At 40.2% G+C, this 20757-nt stretch overlaps 1 long non-coding RNA gene across 1 annotated transcript; it reads left to right on the top strand.

Annotated features, from left to right (window-relative positions):
- Positions 1-871: 871 nt before the first annotated feature.
- LOC125349449 lies at positions 872-19203 on the top strand. The gene is made up of 3 exons (XR_007210514.1): positions 872-881; positions 17967-18021; positions 19119-19203. It is a non-coding gene; the product is annotated as an uncharacterized LOC125349449 (long non-coding RNA).
- Positions 19204-20757: the final 1554 nt, after the last annotated feature.

Raw genomic sequence — 20757 nt, 5'->3', positions numbered from 1 at the left:
TTTGGCAGTCGTGGGGCTCCACAGCACCACTCCTGGCCATTTTCTGTATATGTGGTGCTAGGGAATTGAACCCAGGGCTTCATGTATACGAGGTAAGCACTCTTAGCCACTAGGCCATATCCCCAATCCCCTTTTCCCTTGTTTTGGATTCATCATTTTAGATGTCCAAGGAATGGATGACATACTTAAGACTTGCCAGGAAATTCCGGACAAATGGCTTCGTGAAGTAGCAGTCACCAATAGCAACACGGTGGAGGAAACAGTAAGACTAGTTAAAGCTTTTAATTTGAGCTCAAAACACATGCCAGTGCAGAGTGGGAATAATGGGAACTCCTTAGAAATGGGGACTGAGGCATCCATTGCATGTCAGAACATGCTTCCCTACAGTGAGCCTGAAATGATGCATGCTGGATCCAGGCCTGGTGTCTATCATGTAGTGGAAAAATCCCTCAGCCATATGAAACATTTTACTCAACATTCTGAGAGTCCAAATGAGCAGCAGTATTTCACGGGTGGTAAAGAAAGTATGGTATTAAACTCAGAGACCATATTCTTTAAAAATAATGGTGTTTGTGTGGGAGAACACTCCCAGAACCATAATGAATACAGATAATGCAATGGTAAATCTGGTGTCATTGGCCAAGAAATATTTTAGGGAGTGAGGAAAATACTTGAATGCACTGTATGGGACAAAACATTCTCCTTCAGACCTACAGTCAGTAGACATCAGAAGGGACACATTGGAAACCATCCCTGTCCATGAAGTGAATCTGAGAAAACTTTCAATAAGAAAATCGATCTTATTAACCATTGGAACAAATATCCAGAGAAGTCTGATAAGAATAACAAAGGTGCAAAGAAACCATATGAATGTAACCAATGTGGAAAGTCTTTTACCTGGAAGTCACATGTTAGTGTTCATCAAAGAACACACATGGGAGAAAACTTATAATTGTAACCAATGTGGAAAGGCCTTCAGACACTGCTCCTCTCTAAGAAATCATAAGAGAATTTACAGGTGAAAAACCCGATGAACTTAACACAAACAGCACTCAACAGCATAAGCGATGTCACACAGATGAGAAAGTATGAATATAGCCAATGTGAATACCACATGAGCAAGGGTGCGGCTATAAAACAATTTGATGTTGTTAACCTGAGGTGGCACTTGCAAACCTAATGTGCTATATCAACAAAAACCTTTGTGCTAGTAACAAATAGAACAATGATTGAATGAATTAATGAATAGATACAGAAATCATTACCTACTGAGGTAGAAAGACAAATGTAATCACAGTATTATATGTAAATCACTAATTCAATTAATTAACAAATCATTGCTATGAAATTGCATGAAAATTAGCCATGCAAGCCCAAAGTACAACATGTAGTTCTATCGATGAACCTCAAACAAATATGCAAATAAATAGAACTTATGATGAACAAAAAAGCCTAATAAAAATCCCTTGGACGGAACTTGTCATCTGGGCACAAAACATAGATGTGTTATTTAAAAACTGTCATCTCAAGAATTCATTGTATTCTCTTCCCAGATTATATAGAATAGAATTCATCTGTAGTGAAAAAATTGGAAGAATTTTTTTACTTTTAAGAAACCCTTAACACTAGGGTTGGGAATATGCCCTAGTGGAGAGAGTGCTTGCCTTGTATACATGATGCCCTGGGATCGATCCCTGAACACCACATATATAGAAAATGGCCAGAAGTGGCACTGTGGCTCAAGTGGTAGAGTGCTAGCCTTGAGAATAAAGAAGCCAGGGACGGTGCTCAGGCCTGGAGTCCAAGTCCAGGACTGGCAAAAAATAAAAAAATAAAAAATAAAATTCTGTTCTGCAGACATCATTGGTTTTAATTTACAAGTACTGAGTACGGAGGGCCATCATCACTTTAATTTATTTAAATGTGGATTTCTGGCAAATTCCAAAAGAATGCTGATGCATCTGGATTGCACACTCCACTCTGAGCCTCACTTAAGGAATTCTGACATACTATAGAAATCAAGCACCTTTACATCTAGAATTCCTTTGTGTTGAGGTGTATTCAAAGTGACAAGTATTTATACTCTGGAGAGACTTTCATTGAACATTCTAAGAGTGGAGTAACCTAATGCAACACTAGTTGTTTATACTTGTAATCGTTGCTAGTCATTAGGGTAAGACCTCATATGACAGTTCAAAGCCAGTGTCAGCAGAACCTTTGGGACTTTTACCCCTATTAACTAATAAAAAGCAAAAAGTACAGCACAAAGCTTAAAAAGTGCACCAGGCCAGCATTCAAACCACATTGTATAGTACTTTCACAGAATGATGAAGATGAGGATCATAATGTTAATGACTACAGTGATTAAAAAAAATGGAATACTAGTTTCAAATATGTGGAAAAGAAAACCAGGAAAATGGGCTGGGAATGTGGCTTAGTGGTCAAGTGCCTGCCTGGCATGCATGAAGCCCTAGGTTCAATTCCTCAGTACCACATAAACAGAAAAGGCTGGTAGTGGCTCTGTGGCTCAAGTAGTAGAATGTTAGCGTTCAGCAAAATGAAGCTCAGAAACAGCGCCCAGGCCCTGAGTTCAAAACTGGAAACAACAACAAACCCCCACAAAACAAAAAAGAATACCAGGAAAACTGAAGTGAATTATATATGCATAATAGTTGTGGATGGCTGGACAAGATCCATCTCAGGTTTTCTTTTATTCTCCAAGTTTTTTTAAAAGCAGCCTAACCCTACCCAGGCACTGTCTCATGTCTCTGATCCTAGTGACTCAGGAGACTGAGATATGAGTATTACATTTCAAAGGAATCCTGGGCAGATATACATGTGACACTGGAATGTTTAATTAGATAGTAAAATTTTGAAGTCAACCTGTGGCTTAATTATGGAGCAGAAAAGAGAAATTGTGTGCTTGAAGGTGTGAGTGGAGCACTGGAGAGAGGAAGACAAGGAACCTCACCCATCCCAACATGCCAGGTTGTATTTGCAAAGATATCCCTTGAATATTATGACTGCATCAATGAGCCATTTAGTACCTATAAATGTGCTCATTACATGCTTGTAGACTGAATTCACTCCTCAAACTGCTGTGAATTTCATGCATTTTTTGAGTGAAGATAGCTTCATTATTGCCATTTTCTAGATTCTTGGGCTACAATGCTTCTGCCTTTTAAGGCAGTTACTAGAGAAGAAACCAGATAAGAATACAGTGAGTGCTACAATAGTGGTGTACACAGGCCCTTGTGGAAACACTAGTGCAAATAACAGGGTGGTGATAGTCAGCCTGATAATGATCTCTGAATAATATGGTGACCACTACAATTATTTTTAGTTAGCTTCCTTTATTGTTATGTGCAGAGGGATTATAACTAGATGAGTCCTTCCCTTTTGATCTCTCCATCAAGACTTAGGACCATCAAAAATAAACAGAATATTTGAATATATAGACATAGTAGGTACTTAGACCTGGGATGATAAGAAGGAGCATTGCTTTACAAGCAGGAAGATTCTTTGAGATAGGTTCTGGAGACAGCAGGAATGTTGCCTAAGTGAATGTAATAATTGCCATTGAGTTGTGTTATTGAAGATAGCTAATAGTCAATATTACCACCACAGTATTTCACCACAGTAAAACTTTAATGCAAAGAAAGAAATTTTTTTGCTGCATAATGAGGATAGAACTCTGGTGCTGGGCACTGTCCCTGAGCCTTTCAGCTCAAGGCTGAAGCTATTCCACATTGAGGCACAGTGCAATTTTCCAATTTCTGGTGGTTAATTGCAGATGTATCTAATGAAATTTCTTACCCAGGCTGGCTTTGAAACAAGATCCTCAGATCTCAGCTTCCTGAACTGCAAGGATTACAGGCCTGAGCAACTGGTGCCTTGCACATTAGGACGTTTGAAGTCACATCCTGTACCCAGGGAGGTAAACTGAAGAAATCATGTAAACATCACTAGAGATTATTAAACTCCTGACCTACTATCCAGCAGCCACAATAACACTGACTTTCAAGGAACAAAACAAGATGAAGAACTCGGGCTAGAGAGAGTCGCATGGCCACCACTATCTTTTGGCAATGGCAAATAAGTAGTGATACAGAGAACTAAGCAAGGCTGCCCCTCTTTTTGAAGGATTAGCACTGAGAGTTTCTGCTTATGATACACAGATAATCCTCTTACTTTTTCATTGGTTTTCTTGGCCTATCTACTCAGGTTGCTGTGCCTTTTCTTATCTTTCTAGTTTTTAAGTCAAAACAAGATTTGAATATTATTTCCTTGTAAAGAATCTTTCCATGTCAGAAAAACCCATGTACAATATTCACCATCATTTACAGAAACAAACCACTGAAGAGAACAGTGTCTGAAGTTTTAATTGTGCAAAAACAAAAGACAATTTTAGAGCATATATGCTCAGGTTCTTATTGCAATAAAGAACACACACAATTATAATAAAGTACAATGGAAGCTGTTTGTGGTATTTTTCTTTTTTCTTTTGCCAGTCCTGGCACTTGGGACTCAGGGCCTGAGCACTATCCCTAGCTCCTTTGTGCTCAAGCCTAGGAATCTGCCACTGGAGCCACCGCGCCTCTTCTGGCCTTTTCTATATATGTGGTGCTGAGGAACTGAACCCAGGGCTTCATCTATACTAGGCAAGGGGTCTTGCCACTAGGCCATAATCCCAACACGTTTATGGGTTTGAATTAGATAATACAGTGTATTATAATTTGTATAAATGTATAAAACCTTTCCAAAGAAAATACCCTGATTCTAGAAACCTACTTTGAAGACATCCTATCTAAACCTTTCTCTATTTTTTGTCAGACCTGGGTATTGAACTCAGGGCCTGAGCAGTGTCCCTGGCTTCTTTCTGCTCAAGGCTAGCACTCTACCACTTGAGCCAGAGAGCCACATCTGGCTTTTTCTATATATGTGGAGCTGAGGAGTTGAACCCAAGTCTTCATGTGTACGAGGCAAGTTCTCTGCAATGAGGCCATATTCCCAGCCCCAACAATGATCTTATTATTGTTCTTGACACCGAAATACATCTCCTCTAGCATCCTCTGCTAAGCCTTCACAAATTTGTGTTTGGTATAGTAATGGGGTCCGAGTGGGGGGAATCCTCCATCCCTCCAATTGTTCACCACTCAGAGACAGCCTCAAGTACCAAGAGGGGTTTATTGCAGAAGTAAACAGTAGAATGGCCATCCAAGGCCACAGCCCAGACTTGGGAGCTGGGGAGAAGCACTCTGGGCTGGGCTCAGGGCCGGGTTATATAGGCAAATATCACATGGTCAAGGCAGGCCACATGCAGGTGGCCAAGGAGGTTCCAACACTTGCAGAGAAACAGCATAGTCATGTCAGGTCATAGGCAGGTGGCCAATGGAGCTACAGTCTGCCTCATAGTAACTTTCTGAACCAACCTATCATTTTTGATAGCATTGGCCCATGAATTTGGCAGGTCCCCACACGATGCAGGCAGGGGGTAGGCCACTCCTTCCTGAAAGGGCACAGGTTGCTGGGCTGCTTTACTATCACTAGCCCCTAACAAGTACCATGGACTGGCTTTAACTCATGCTGCTATTAATCAGGCCAAGCTCTTAAATGCCATACAAAATTGGGAACTATTTTAAAGAAGTGACAACACTTATGTATAATGATGATGTTGAACAAAAACAGTACCAGGTATCAGGATAGCAAAAGATTGACTGGGTGCAGAGAACTGTGCAACAAATTAGCACCAGTGCGCTCACTGTGTGCTGGCCAGTTTGAGCACAGCAGGGATAACTACCTTTAAATTCAAACAATTTTGATTTTTAAAGTTCCCTGGTTACATTGTAGACCATGAGTATTATCTCTTTCAACTAGATGAGTTGATTCACATAAAACAAAAATTCATATGTCAGTATAATTGTAGCTTTCTCAACATCCCCTAATGAGTGAATCTTCAATAATCTTGGGGTCCAAGCTCAGAGCTTTTGTGCTCTAGGCCAAATGTTCTACCACTTGAGCCACAGCTCCACTTCCAGTTTACTGTTGGTTAACTGGAGATGAGAGTCTCAGAGACTTTCTTGCCCAGGATGTCTTCCACCCTTGATCTTCAGGTCTCACCTCCCTGAGTTTCTAGGCTTAAAGATATGAACTATGACACCCAGGACAATTTCTCTTTGGTCTCATGTATATCAAACAGGCTCTTAAGGTCTAGTCTGATGTTCATTCAAGCACTTCACTCTCTGTTCGACAGGGTGGATGAAACAGCATGAGATGCAGGGGGCAGATCCAGTCAGGGGTCACATATCAGACTGAGGACTGAAGGCATCTATCTGGAGAACACCCCCAGAGTATGGGGGAATCGTTTGACGCTTCTTATACCACAACTTTTTTTTTTCTTTTGTCCAGTCCTGGGCCTTGTACTCTGGGCCTGAGGACTGTCCCTGGTTTCTTTTTGCTGAAGGCTAGAAATCTGCCACTTGAGCCCCAGTGCCACCTCTGGCCATTTTCTGTATATGTGGTGTTGGATAATTGAACCCAGAGCTTCATGTATATGAGGCAAGCACTCCTGCCACTAGGCCATATTCCCAGCCCCTGATGCTTCTTATACCTACATTCAGTCCATGTAAGCTATCAGAGATTTGTTTCATGAAGGGAGTTGCAGGTCTACTTGTGAAGTTACTTCATAGACTCAATAGAGGGTTGCCCCCTGTTTGAATTAGAAATGTAATTTTTTAAATGAGTGGGGAAAACCCATTAGGAAATGGTTGATATTTTGTTCTTTAAGTTGTGAGGAAAAACATTCCCCTTCCTTCCCCAAACAAAACAGAGTAACAAACCTAGAGCTGGGCTCAGAGTACAGGGGTTTTGGTAGCCCTGTGGAGTGCAGGTTATTACATTCATACCACTGTAAGCAAAGTCCGTGGCTTAACTAGGCCCTAACATGGATCAGTTCCTTCATCTGTCTGAAAGGGAAATTTTCAACTGTCATTTGGGGGTAAATTCTTTTCTGCTCTTCTGCACTGAAAGATATTAATACTTAGTTGGTGAGTTATTGAATTTTTGCCTGGTTATAGGATTGTCCATCAGTGCACTAAACTCTCCATTGCCTCCTCCATCCTTTTTGGGGAACTGTCTTAGGAAAGATGCTGCTGTGAGCACCATCCTCTGGCTTTGTAAAACAGCACCAGAATGTTGCACATCAACTACATTGCCATTTTCATGATGGCGGTAGAGGGGACATGGCAGGGGGTGTGGGTGCTCAAAGCCATAGACCCCCTCATGCACTGGCTTCTGGGTTTGGTTTTAGTTATTTGTTCATTAATTTCCAGCGCTGGGGCTTGAACTCAGAGCATCATGCTCTACTTTTTAAAAATTTGTTATTGATAAGAGGATGTACAGAGAGGGTACAGTTACATATGAAGGTAGTGAGAACATTTCTCGTCATATTTGTTACACCCTTCTTCATTTTTCTTTCTCTTCCCTAGTTCAGATAAGCATATATACAATATCCAATGTACCAGAATCATATACAGTGACCCCAGGGGGTACATTAAAGGAAATTCACCTAGTACATTAAACAGAATGACAACAGTAAATTCCTCCTGTTTCCATCTCTTGGAGTTCATTTTGCTTAGCCTCATCTTATATAATCATAAGTATGTAGCTGATGAGCTATTGTGCTCCTGGCCGGTCTATCCTAGACCTTTTTATATTTATGTAGTAATTGTTTGGTTTTAGAGACATGATGTAAAGTCGCTGACCAAAACAGTAGAAATATCATTTGAAAAGAAGTTTATTTCACAGACATGATCTGTCCTCTGTGCTCTAGGCTTGTCTTGCTCAACATTATTCATTCAAGATCTGACCATTTCCCTGTGAATGCCATTATTTTATCATTTCTGTTTTTTACCATTATGTACACATTAAACAAGAGATTATCTAAAATCAAACGTAACACTTTTGAAAGAGACATATTCTAAAGTAACTGATTTCAATGACAAATTAAAAATTTACTGAGTAGTCTGATTTCTAAGTTTATCTTACTGTTGGTCTTTGTTTTATCTACTCAAGTCTGGTGCTTTAACACTTGAGCTACACCTCCACTACTGACATTTTGCTGCTTAATTGCAAATATTCTTGTGGAATCTTCTTTTTTTTTTTTTTGCCAGTCCTGGGGCTTGGACTCAGGGCCTGAGCACTGTCCCTGCCTTCTTTTTGTTCAAGGCTAGCACTCTTCCACTTGAGCCACAGCGCCACTTCTGGCCATTTTCTGTATATGTGGTGCTGGGGAATCGAACCCAGGGCCTCATGTATATGAGGCAGGCACTCTTGCCACTAGGCCATATCCCCAGCCCTTGTGGAATCTTCTGCATGGACTTATTCTGAATCTAAATCCTCAGCCCACAGGCTCCAGAGTAGCTAGAATGAGAGGTGTGTGTCAAGGGCCAGCTTCATTGGCTACTGTGTTGATAATTTAGGTGGTCCAAATCAGTAAAAGCTGTGGTTTTAGGGGCTGAGAATGTGTCCTAGTGGTACTTTGTGCTTGCCTAGCATGCATAAAGCACTGAGTTCGATTCCCCAGTACCACATATATAACAAAAGCCAAAAGTGCTGCTGTGGCTCAAGTGATAGAGTGCTAGTCTTGAACAATAATAAGCCCAGAACAGTGCTCAGGGCCTGAATTCAAACCCCAAGGATAGCACACAATAAAGCGATTATTTTAGATATTGGGACTCAAAAATTATACATCACCAAAAGATGTTCTGTATTCAGAAGAAAACTGATAGTACATGTTTATTTTGGGTTCCCAGCTCTTCTATGGACCTAGAACCTTTCTCATCTTCCATTTCCATATGTGAAGCAGTAGAATTATTGAACATGCAGCTCTTGTGCCTCTCTATCCCACTGTCCAGAGCCATCATTCTTTTTCTGTATGAGTTTGTTGATCGTTGCACACTCTCCTGGAACAAAAGTGATGGAGCATCCAGAGGCAGTAAACCACTGCTTGGATGGCAGAAATGGTGTCAGATCCTAGAGTCACTCCTCTTTGGCCTTTCAAAAGTTAATCAGAGCCAGGAGGTCCTAGAAGAATAGTTCATAAGCATGCCTTTTATTGCCCATGTCTATCTACTTTGTAACTGGACAGGAACTTGCCAGTCATCTGTGATAGTAAAGCTAAGTTTGTTAAATGGGAAATAGTTTAAAAATTCCAACCCCCTGCATCTACTCAAAGCCCTGACTGGCAGTGAGAATTTTAAGCTGATATGTCTGTTCAGGAAAGAAAACTGGTGGATCTGAGAACTTGTGCTTATTGAGACATACGGCCTGCAAAGGTACTTTAGGCATTGTTACATCATCAATTTCCCCATCCAGAGAGGGAAATGCTATTACAAATTAGAGTGCTGACTACCATGTTATATCCCAAGAAGCGGTCTGTGCAGTTGTTAAAAGGTTAGCTATTTACTCCAGTTTGGAGTAAAGTTCGTAGTAACATCTAGTCCTAACAACACTTTGGTAAAGTACGCTAAGGATCTACAGGTTCCTGGCTAGGTAAGATCAATGCCCCTGAGTTAGCCTGAAGAAGTTACTGAAGATGGATGATCTCTGCCCATCAGCTCCCCCCTCAAGATCAAGGAACCAGAGTCATTTTAAAATAATAATCCTAGCCTTACTGGAAATATTTGATTACTGAAAGTTATTGCACTGGAAAAATTATGGCCAAAGGACATTGCCTAAAGCTGTCTTGATATTCAGTGATATGCCAGCCTACAAAAGCTAGTGTGCTTAAGAAGGAACCAGGAAAATACTAGGAGATTTGACTGAAGTTAGGCTTTAGGTTAACTTAGGTTAAGCTTCTCTAACCGGTCTATGGAGAAAATTGCAGGTGACTCAGCAGAAGGTGTGACATTCTACTAGAGCCACTAGGAGCCACTGCTGCCTGACACCACCATGGCCTCTGCCCATTCCATTTGAGTGAGGATCAAGGACGGTCTAACAGTCATCTGGAAGCATCTACATCTTCAGATGGGACTTTATCACACGCAGCTGATTTGTGCTGGAAAGTGCTTTGGATCTGCTGAACCTAAAATTTTGGGGGGACATTCTTGAGTTGACTGGAGTTACCTAGCTCTATTAAGAAAATTGGATATTGTAAGAGATTTTCAAGTAGACAGTTCCATGGAACTGATGGCCTGCTGCTAAATCCAAAGCATAACCATGTATGACAGGCTGGAGAGTCACTTCCAGGCAATGCCTGGGGTGGGAGGTGTGTCCAAGTGTATTAGAGTGTGTCCAGATGGATTAGGGTGTGACCTCAGAGAAGAAAGGGAGGTAGTGCCAGGTGTGCCAGTTACCAAGGTAACTAATCAGAGATTTAAACTGCCAGGGGCATCTTCATGGAACCCTCCTCGGGTGGATCCTACAGATGCCACTGGCCAACCTTAGGCACTTAGAGGTACTGGGAATTGGAGAAATCCACTCTAAAATAATAACTCATGATAGTTGGCTCTGGTCTGGTTTCTTAGAAGCAGCAGTCCCATCGGACTGACCCTTGCCCCATCTTTGTTTTCCCCAACAGCCTGTGGGTGAAGTCACAGTAAATTGCCTTGATGTAGTTGAGATAAACCGGTTTCTACAAACAAGAGGAAAAAAAATAGTAGACAGTTTAAAACTCTAGCAGCAAAAAAGCCCCAGGAAATGTAGAGGAAAGTTAGTATAGAAAGCCTTGGAGAAAGGGATAGAGGAAACAAAATGGTTTCCTCTGGATAAGAAAGGGATTTGAAAAGTAAAGATCATCAATTGTCACAGAATGTTCAAGTAAGTCACTGATGGTCTGAGTAAGTAGAAGAGGGCGTGAATGGGGATAAGGAAAGACTTTAGAAAGCAAATTGGGGAAGACAAGAGATTCCTATTAGATTAGAAGGAGGAAGACAATCCCTAAAAAGTTTGAGTATGTAGCAAATGATATCAGTATGTCTTAAAATTAGAGCTTATGAGTAAAGTTGGTATGTAATCAAATTGGCTAGGCTGTGGATATGGCCTAGTGGCAAGAGAGCTTGCCTCCCATACATGAAGCCCTAGGTTCGATTCCCCAGCACCACATATACAGAAAACGGCCAGAAGGGGCTCTGTGGCTCAAGTGGCAGAGTGCTAGCCTTGAGCAAAAAGAAAGCCAGGGACAGTGCTCAGGCCCTGAGTCCAAGGCCCAGGACTGGCAAAAAAAAAAAAAAAATGGCTATAATATAAATAGGGTCAGAATTAGGGCTTTGGTGTGAAACTATATTTATCTATACCTGCATCTGCAGGGCTAAGGGACTTGTGTGATGTTATCTAACTGTAAACCAGAAATATCTCATCATGTGAATATCTGTAACTGCTTGATTCCCCCGCTGAAGTGGTGTTACAAAGTAAGTGAAGCTTGGATTTGCTCCTCATGTGTATCCTTAGGAAAAGGGTGCTGATTTATGCCAATCAATCAGAAATCATTAGGGAAAGCTTGGCATTTGGTAAAAATATAACAGAAAGCAAAAAGGAGTGAACTGGTATCAGCCACTGTTCTCCAGGTCACCATGGGCAACTCTCCTGACAGCTGTGTTGACAGGCCCTTTGGTTCTACTACTAAGAGCCCTAACTATTGGCCTATGCCTTATCCCAATACCAGCCCCTAGACGTGCAAGCCATTGAGATGGACAGAAGAGTGCCATGATTGGCTCCCAAGGTACCTAAGAGAAGGGGGAAAATGAAGAGCCAGAGTCTCCATATTGTACTAAGACCCCATTCTGTACCTGACTGACCTTACTGTAAGTCCTACCTCCACCCCTCGCTTCCCGGTGAAGACCATATCCAACTGTGAGTGTGATTTCCAGTAATTATGAGTGGGATTTTCAGTATCTAATCGTGAGTGATTTCCAATATCTAATCAAAACCCTGCAGCTGTGCACACATCCGCCTTGCTACACCCCTATGGCTTAACCAACCAATTTTAAATGCGCCGGTCCCTTGATCTGACTAATGACTCTTCCAGATTCCTTCCTGCCACCAAATGCACCAAACATGCTTTAGAATTATTTTTTAATTTTCCCGTGGTGTGTGTTGATTTGTTGAAAGATGCTATGATGTATGTTAAGTCCCTGCCTTCCCCAAAGAATGTATAAAACAGCTGGAAACCCCAGGCTGAGGGCCTCTTAGCATAAACAGCATGCTGAGTGCAAGGAGGACCCAGCTAGCTCCAAATAAACACCCTTTTTGCTGCTTGCATTGGTCTTGGTCTCTGGTGGTCTCTTGGGGGATCTGAACTGGAGCATTTCAGTTTAAAGAGAGAGGCAGAGAGAGAAAGAGGAAAAAAGAGAGAATCAAAGCAGATGTTAAGTAAGTCCATCTACCTGAGTATTCATAGAAGTTATGTAAGTCCTGTAAAAGATTCCAAATTTCTAAGATTGGGCTCAAACTTGAACAGCTTTTAGATTGTGCCCCTCCCATGGTGAATAGTTAGCAGAACTGAGGAGTTAAATACCAAGCATCCTCAGTATTACTCTGGTCAGGTGAAATGGAGGAGACAATCAGCAATGAGGTCATCACCCCAGTTGCTGTGTCCCGGACTGAGCATGGAGTGTGGCCATGAAGCCATGGCCCTACAGTAAATCAGGAAATTGGATCCGAGCTCCCGGTTAGATAATCACTTACCCTGGGTGTGAGGGCAAATTTGTAGATTGTCGTGGTGGATGGAAGTAGAGCACTCAGTCAGAAGAAGTTACCTCGATGGTGATCTAGGTGGGCTTAGGACAGCAGAATAGGTCCCGGGGGCAGCTTGGACGCCTCCGAAATGGGGGAGAAAATCTACCAGGGAACCTATGGCAGGTTTGGCACCAATAAAAGGACAGGTCTGGGCCATCCCAGAGGACCATGCAGAGAAAATCACACACAGGAGAAGAAGGTTCATAAGGAGGTTTATTTGTGGGGCCATAGTTCCCATGGGAGAGGGAGCTTCATGGCGTCTGCACCTTATCTAGGTGGCAGCTTCTCTCTCTGGGGGTAAAGGGGAAGTAGGTAGGTAGTGAGTAGGAGTGGCTCATTTGGTATGGGTGGATCCAGGGTCTAGTGAGAGGAGCTGAGGACCTGAGGCTAGGGAAATGCTAACAGTAGTGAAACCCTGAAGTTCGTGCAGGCCCTGGGGCTTGTCACATTGCAGTTGTGTTTTCGGGTTCTGGGTGGTTGCTCCTGTAATATAGAGGTCACATCTAGCCAGCGAAAGAGGGCAGAAGCTGACTCCATTTCCACTATCTCCCCAGCCCTGGTCTACTCCCCATCCCCCCACCCACCCTCCCCCCGCCCCATCCACAGGCCAGTTCTTGATAGGCGTGCCTGGATTCCTAAAGGAAGGGTAGCCTGATGAAGTGCTATTATTCATTCACTTAGGAAATTGATTTTGTGAGTGGAAGTCAATGAAGAAAAAAATTGCTTTAAAATGTCTTATTTGAAACATGCTGGTTCTATTTTTATACTCAGAACTCCCTACGGGATTTTGACTTTATAATATTGCTAACGTTAATGTTCTATATTTTATTCATCTCCTGTTGACAAATGGCATATTCTGTCTTACATCATAACCCTATTTTACATTACTTAAAAATGGAGGAGACTGCCTCCACTTTTCTTCGACACTACTAATAACATATAATTTAAATGCAGTACAATGCCCTTTTAATGTGTGTTAGTCCTGGTTCATTAGTTGAAGGTCTTGGCACTGAACATGCTTGAGCTTCTTTTACTCAAGACTAATGTACTACTTCAACCATAGCTCCACGTCAAGCTAGTTTTGTGGTTTATTGTAGATAAAAGCTTCCCAGACTTGCTGGCCAACCTAGATTCAATTTGTGCTCCTCTGATCTCAGACTCAGAGTAACTAGGAATATAGATACGAACAACCAGATTCCTGCTGCAATGCTCTCCAATTTCTAATACAATCATCTGAAATAGAGCACTAAATTCTTCGGCACACATGTTCAGTCATTGATGTGTATGAAGATAGTCCAAATATCAAAACAAAAAGAAAATAGCCCACCCAAAATCAATAATACTACTGTTCTCAAGCCTTGTGATTACAGACACTTAGCCTGTAATGAATTAATTTTAGTGTTTTTTAAGTAAGAAAGCATTCTTGTGATGTAGCAAAATTTAACAATAATGTGCAAATATTGGTTTTCAATAATTCCTGTTATATTTATGAGCACAAATATCCTCACAAAAGTCTACAGAGTAGATTTTCTTTCTTTTTTTTTTGTACTTCACTGTAAAAGTTTACATTATTTTATTTTGAGTTTGCATCCCATAAAACTGTATTTTAAAAAACTGCATAGTACCATTTCATATTTAATGAACCAATTCATACTGGCCAAGTACACAGCCATATCATTTAAGTTTTATGGATCTCTATTTTGGGGTGTACTCAGGTTGGAATATTGTGTTGCTATTGTTTCTGTAATGTGTGTCTTTAATCATCATGTTGCTTCATTATGGATGTTTGGTTTAGAATTGTTTCACTCCTATGCACATTATTTTCTGCTGCCCTTTTATTAGGACATGTGTCTCCAGCAGGAAAGCCAAGGATCTTCATATGACTGTGTTAAGGAAGATGAGCACTGAGGCCTTTTAAAACCTGTGCTAACACCATCTGTAGTTTTAACCAATTCTGTTTGTAATTAACATAGAAATGAATTGCTTTTATAATATCTATTTACCAAGTAATGAATTGCAATGCTGTACTTGAAACAAATTTTCTTGTCCATAAAGAAGGTTTTATTCTTTTCTAGCCCATGTGTAAGATTTTGAGCAGGAAAATCTGGGGAACATTTGCAATAGTTCGTACTGAGTACTTCATTTTCCTTTTCTCCCAGCCTTGTTTACAGAATCTTCTGTTCATTCTCAAGAGCAACACAGAATGGATGGATCTCTGGTGAGTTGCTTTTTTTTTCAGACTTTATTTTGTTTTCTTGATTTTGTTTCTGCCACACCTAGAGCTTGGACTCAAGGCCTGAGCCCTGTCTCTGGCTTCATTTTTCTTAAGGCCAGCACTCTACCACTTAAACCACAACACTACTTCTGGTGTTTCTCTTTATATAGTCCTGAGGATCAAACTCAGGGCTTCATGGATGCTAGGCAAGCAATCTACCACTAAGCCACATCCCAGTCCTATTGCTAGAATTTTTAATATGAGAAAAAAGTGGTCACACTGTTAAGTGATTCAGCCCAGGGTACTTGAAGTATGGTTCATATAGTTCTTGTTGGTGTTCACTTCCGATATAAATGCAGTAGACTTTAGAGTTGTGTTTTCTTCAAAACACATTAGGTAAAACCTATGACTGCTTCATGGTGTTGCTTTACTTGAAACTTGTACTATATTTCATTCTGTCATCTTTGTGCACAACAATCCTGTCTGGCTGCATTAAACATTCTTAACTATACCATTTACTGATAGTACATGTTGCTTTATTTTGGGATCCCATGGCTTCCATCCATCTACAACATTTCTCCTCTTCCATGTGTGAAGCAGTAGAATTCTTAAATATACAGCTACTGTTCCTCTCTATCCCAGTCTCCAGAACCATCATTCTTTCTGTGTATGAGTTTGTTAATCCTTGGAAATTCAAGAATAGACTTCATGCCATTTCTGTTCCTTTCTACTTGGTGTATTTTATTCAGCTGATTGCACTCAAGGTTCATCATAATTTTCAGCATAATTTTCAACACATTTATTTATTGTTTTATGTGTTCCTACCTTTGTTGGTGAGTAATTGTGATGTGTTTCTCCAAATAGTTGTTACAGTCCTTGCTTTACATCTTTTGTGTAGAAATCAAGAAAAAGAATTGCTGGGTCATATGCCAGTGTGTTTCCGTGTTTAATTCACTTTATGATTTTCTATACTATCTTTGATTGTTTTACATTCCTGGCAGATGTGCATCAAAGATCACACTCTTTTCACATCCTTCCCAAAACATATTTGATTTTAGGGATTGTGGGGTGTTTGCTTTTTTTTTTTAACAACGAGCATACTGACATGTATAAAGTAATTACTTCATTGTGATTTTGTGAGAAGTGGTTGTGAAGTGATTCTACCAGCTCATATATTTCTTTTAAAAGCCTGTTATGTATTAGCTCGTAACTATACTGGTAGTTTGACGTTTATGTTAATAAAGAAGTAACCAGATATTTGTTTATAGAACAAAGGCCATCCTTATGCTGAAGCATGGCACTTCAGAAGAAGTGAAACCTGCAGAAAAATTGTTCCACTGATATGTAGTAAACTTTATCAAAATAAACTATACATACTATTGCAGGCATCTACTTATACTTAGTACTGTCATGTCAGATTAGTAGCACCTGAGAATTTTTATCTTGTCGCTGTTGCTGGCAAAGAGAAATGTACTGAGGAAATAGGGAAATTCTGTATTAGTTATTGTGTTCATAGTTATCTAGCTAATATAGAGCCAAGTATTTCTACTATGATATTTCTTTTTTCTTCTTTATAGATAATCGAGCAAGCTCCAAATATTTTATGTAAAAGAAAAGCACACATGTAGGAGAATAAAATTCCAGACTTGATGTTCTTATGATTCAGGGATAATTACTTGATGGAAATGTGCCATTACTGGAGCCAGTGTCCTTTGAAAATGTGGCTAAGGAGTTCAACTGGGAGGAGTGGCAGGACCTGATCATTGCTCAGAGGACCCTGTATAGGGATGTAATGCTGGATACCTACAGCAACTTGGTGTCCTTACGTGAGTAAAAGTCACATTAACTCACAAGGTTGTTTTAATTTTAGTATATTTATGAGTATTTTTCAAAGTTGCAAAAATATTTAGGTATAATATTACAGAAAATGGGAAGTATCACTTCTTTCCAAGAAAACCCTGCCCTTGAATATAATACTGCAGAGGCAATTTATTGTCGTTCTTCAAGATCCAGGTAGCACCAGTTAGGCAAAAGTTCTAAAACATGTTTTATTACCAGGGGAGTATCTTCTGGAACTGTGGCCATTGTTATAGATGGATATACCATCTAGAGTAGAATGTATGTTACTAATGAGTATAAGATCTGGAAATCACTGATTTTAAGTGGGCATTTAAAATCCACTCGATTAAAAATCCATTTAAAATCCAAAGCTGTAACTTGACAATCTAGTATACACATGTAATCCCAGCTATTGAAATCTATGCTATCCCATTGAGAAGATTCCCCAGGAGACTCCTATTTTTCATTTAACCATAAAAATATCTAGGGGGCACACTGTCATTGAAAGACGTAGAACCCTAGCCTTGATCAAAAGAGGTCAGGGATTAAAATCCAAAGCTTGTTTTTATAGGGAAAGTCAACCATGGAGCTAATGAGAAATGAAAAACCAGATTTTGGAGTTATTTTTATACCAGAATGTCTGAGATAATTACAGGAAGGACGACCCAGCATGAGCAATAGTTTTCCACTGTTTCTTTCTTTCTTTTTTTGCCAGTCCTGGGGCTTGAATTCAAGGACCTAACTTCCCTGCCTTCCTTTCTCTCAAGGTTATCACTCTACCACTTGAGCCACAGCACTACTTCTGGCCTTTTCCATATACATGATACTGAGGAATCAAACCCAGGGCATCATGTATAGGAGGAAAGCAGTCTACCATTAAGCCATATTTGCAGCCCTCCACTGTTTCTTCTTCTTCTTTTTTTTTTTTTGGCCAGTCCTGGGCCTTGGACTCAGGGCCTGAGCACTGTCCCTGGCTTCTTCCCGCTCAAGGCTAGCACTCTGCCACTTGAGCCACAGCGCCGCTTCTGGCCGTTTTCTGTATATGTGGTGCTGGGGAATCGAACCTAGGGCCTCGTATATCCGAGGCAGGCACTCTTGCCACTAGGCTATATCCCCAGCCCCCCACTGATTCTTCTTAACAGGGCACTGTGTTTCTATACCTAAGTTGATTCTCAAGCTGGAGGAAGGTGCAGAACCAAGGGTGGGAGAGGCCCCGGACAAGAATTTCACAGGTTATTGAATGCATCCTACACAGTGATGTCGGAGACAGAGCAAAGGGGGTAAATTCATGTTGAGCTGTACTGAGCAATAATGTTCCTTGTTCCCCTGTGTCTTGTATTTGGCAGAGAACTAGTGGATTCTTTGTCTTAAGAGGGGGGAATCAAGAATTCATATGGGGACATAGTGAATTCTGTGTGGGCATAGCGTTAAAGTTAGCAAATCTCATTCTCTTTGTGATACTTATTCTTCAACTATACAAAGACAATGAGAAATGCACAAGTTATGGCATTTCTGGGATATAAGATTATTCAGGTGTCAGGAAATAAGGAGGACACCATGGCTGCTGTCCTCTGAGGAGGAAAATAGCTTACCTGTGGTTGTGGGATCTAGTGCCAAAGCTTTTAGTGTAGCAAGAATGATTACCTGGGTGGTGAGTAGGAATATCCTTTATCAAAAATGGTTCTAAGGTCAGGAATGTCAGGAAAGGAATTTTGATGAGGCTTTTTGTAATACAGTGAGAAAATGAGTTTTAAAACTCCCACATATGCCTATAGTAATTCTTAGGGAGAGACTAGACCTGAAGATATATATGCATAAATCCTTACTTCTGGGAACTATTCCTGCTTGTGTAAAAGGCACTGGTTATATAAAACACTTCTGTTGTTTCAAACCTAATGGTTGAGGAGCCAGGCAGCACAAAATTTAAATTATTTCACGAAACTAAAAGAGAACAATGCAACCCTTCTCCTATAACACAACAAATATGTGTAAAAGTAACAGATATAAAAAGTAAAAAGTAAAAGGAAGGATAAGAGAAGAGTGTAAGTATTTACTTTAAATCTATTGCTATAAAACAATAGTTGTGCAAATTGGGAATTATTTTGTTTGATATAAAAAATAATGAAACAATAAATACATTGTTTTGAATTGCATCAGTACCAAGTCTTAAATAAGCCTTTGAGGAGAAAAGCCTATATTTCTCATACATCAGTTCTTAGCATAGATATTTTCAAATCTAAAATAATTAGGATGTGAGGAAATGTAGTTATTTTTATATTGAGAAATGTTTGGATCCCATTCATGATTTTTTTTTGATGAATCATTTTAGATGTCCTGGAAATTGATGACATGATTAAGAATTGCCAGGAAAGTCCAGAAGAATGGCTATGTGAAGTAGCAGTCACCAAAAGCAAGCCTGTGGAAGAAAGACTGAGATTAGTTAGAACTTTTAGGTTGAGCTCAAAACACATGCCAGAGCTGAGTAGGAATAATGGGCACACTTTAGGAATGAGGACTGAGGAGTCCATTGCATATCAGAATATGGTTCTCCATTGTGAGCCTGAAAAGATGCATGCTGGATCCAGGCCTGCTGTATCTCATGTAGTTGAAAAATCCCTTAGCCATATGGAACCTAATATTAAACATTCTGAGTGTCCAAATGAGCAGCAGGATTTCAAGGATGAAGAGACCATATTCTTTAGAAATAATTGTGTTTGTTTGGGAGAACTTTCTTACAACCATAATGAATATACACAAGGCAATGGTAAGTCTGCTTTCATTGGACAAAAAATACTACAGGGAGTGAGGAAAACACCTGAATGCACTGTATGGGAGAAAATATTCTGCTTCAGACCTACAGTCAGCAGACCTCAGAAAGAACACACTAGAAACCATCCCTGTTCATAGTTTGAATCTGAGAAATCTTTCAGTAAGGAAATAGATCTTACTAAGCATCAGAATAAATATCCAGAGGAGAAATCTGATAAGCATAACGAAGGCAGAAAGACACCTTATGAATGTAACAAATGTGGAAAGTCCTTCAAACATAGGTCAGCTCTAAGAACACATAATAGAATACACACAGGTCAGAAACCTTATGAATGTAATAAATGTAAAAAATCCTTCATTGACAGGTCAAATCTAGAAAAACATAACAGGCGAAAAACCTCATCAATGAAACAAATGTGGAAAGTCATTCAACTACAGGTCAAATCTAAATGCACATACGAGAATTCACACAGGTGAGAAACCATTTGAATGTAACCAATGTGGAAAGTCTTTCTCCTGGAAAGCACAGCTATGTGGCCATCACAGCACTCATACAGGAGAGAAACCTTATGTACATAACACATGTGGAAATTCTTTTGCCAAGAAAGCATACATTAGTGTTCATGAGAGAACACATACAGGAGAGAAACCTTATGAATTTAACACATGTTGGCAGTCAGCACTCCAGAAGCATAAGAGAAATCACACAGATGAGAAACTATGAATGTGACAAATGTAGAAAATCTTTCACGCAGAAGTCCACTCTCAATGTACACAATGAACACACCCAGAAGAAACCTTATGAATATGACAGATGTGGAAAATCTTCCAACCAGAAGTGAAAGCTCAATATTCACCACAGAACTGACTCTTCCATTTTGTACAATGTTCTCTGAATATAACATGTTTTCTGGAATTTCTTTACTTTGTTATAAATGAATGTGGTTGAGGTTGAAATGTTCATTAAATGCTTTGTATTGGACTACATGCGGTTTTGGATGACTAACCTCAAATGACCATTCTCTTTTTTATATTTAATGACTGGTAATGAGTCTTTTATGATTGATTCACTCTTAGCCCATTCTGGTGTTCTGCTGAGTGAATAAGAGTAAAACACCACTTTAAATGATGTGTAGAGCATGCATTTTCTCACTGCTCTGGTGGCTGAAGTGAAGTTCTCAGGAGGATGAATATCTGTC

Source organism: Perognathus longimembris, chromosome 3, assembly GCF_023159225.1.
Source record: "Perognathus longimembris pacificus isolate PPM17 chromosome 3, ASM2315922v1, whole genome shotgun sequence".
Taxonomy (NCBI): domain Eukaryota; kingdom Metazoa; phylum Chordata; class Mammalia; order Rodentia; family Heteromyidae; genus Perognathus; species Perognathus longimembris.
The sequence above is the reverse complement of the archived record's forward strand: the minus strand, read 5'-3'. Positions and strand labels throughout refer to the sequence as shown.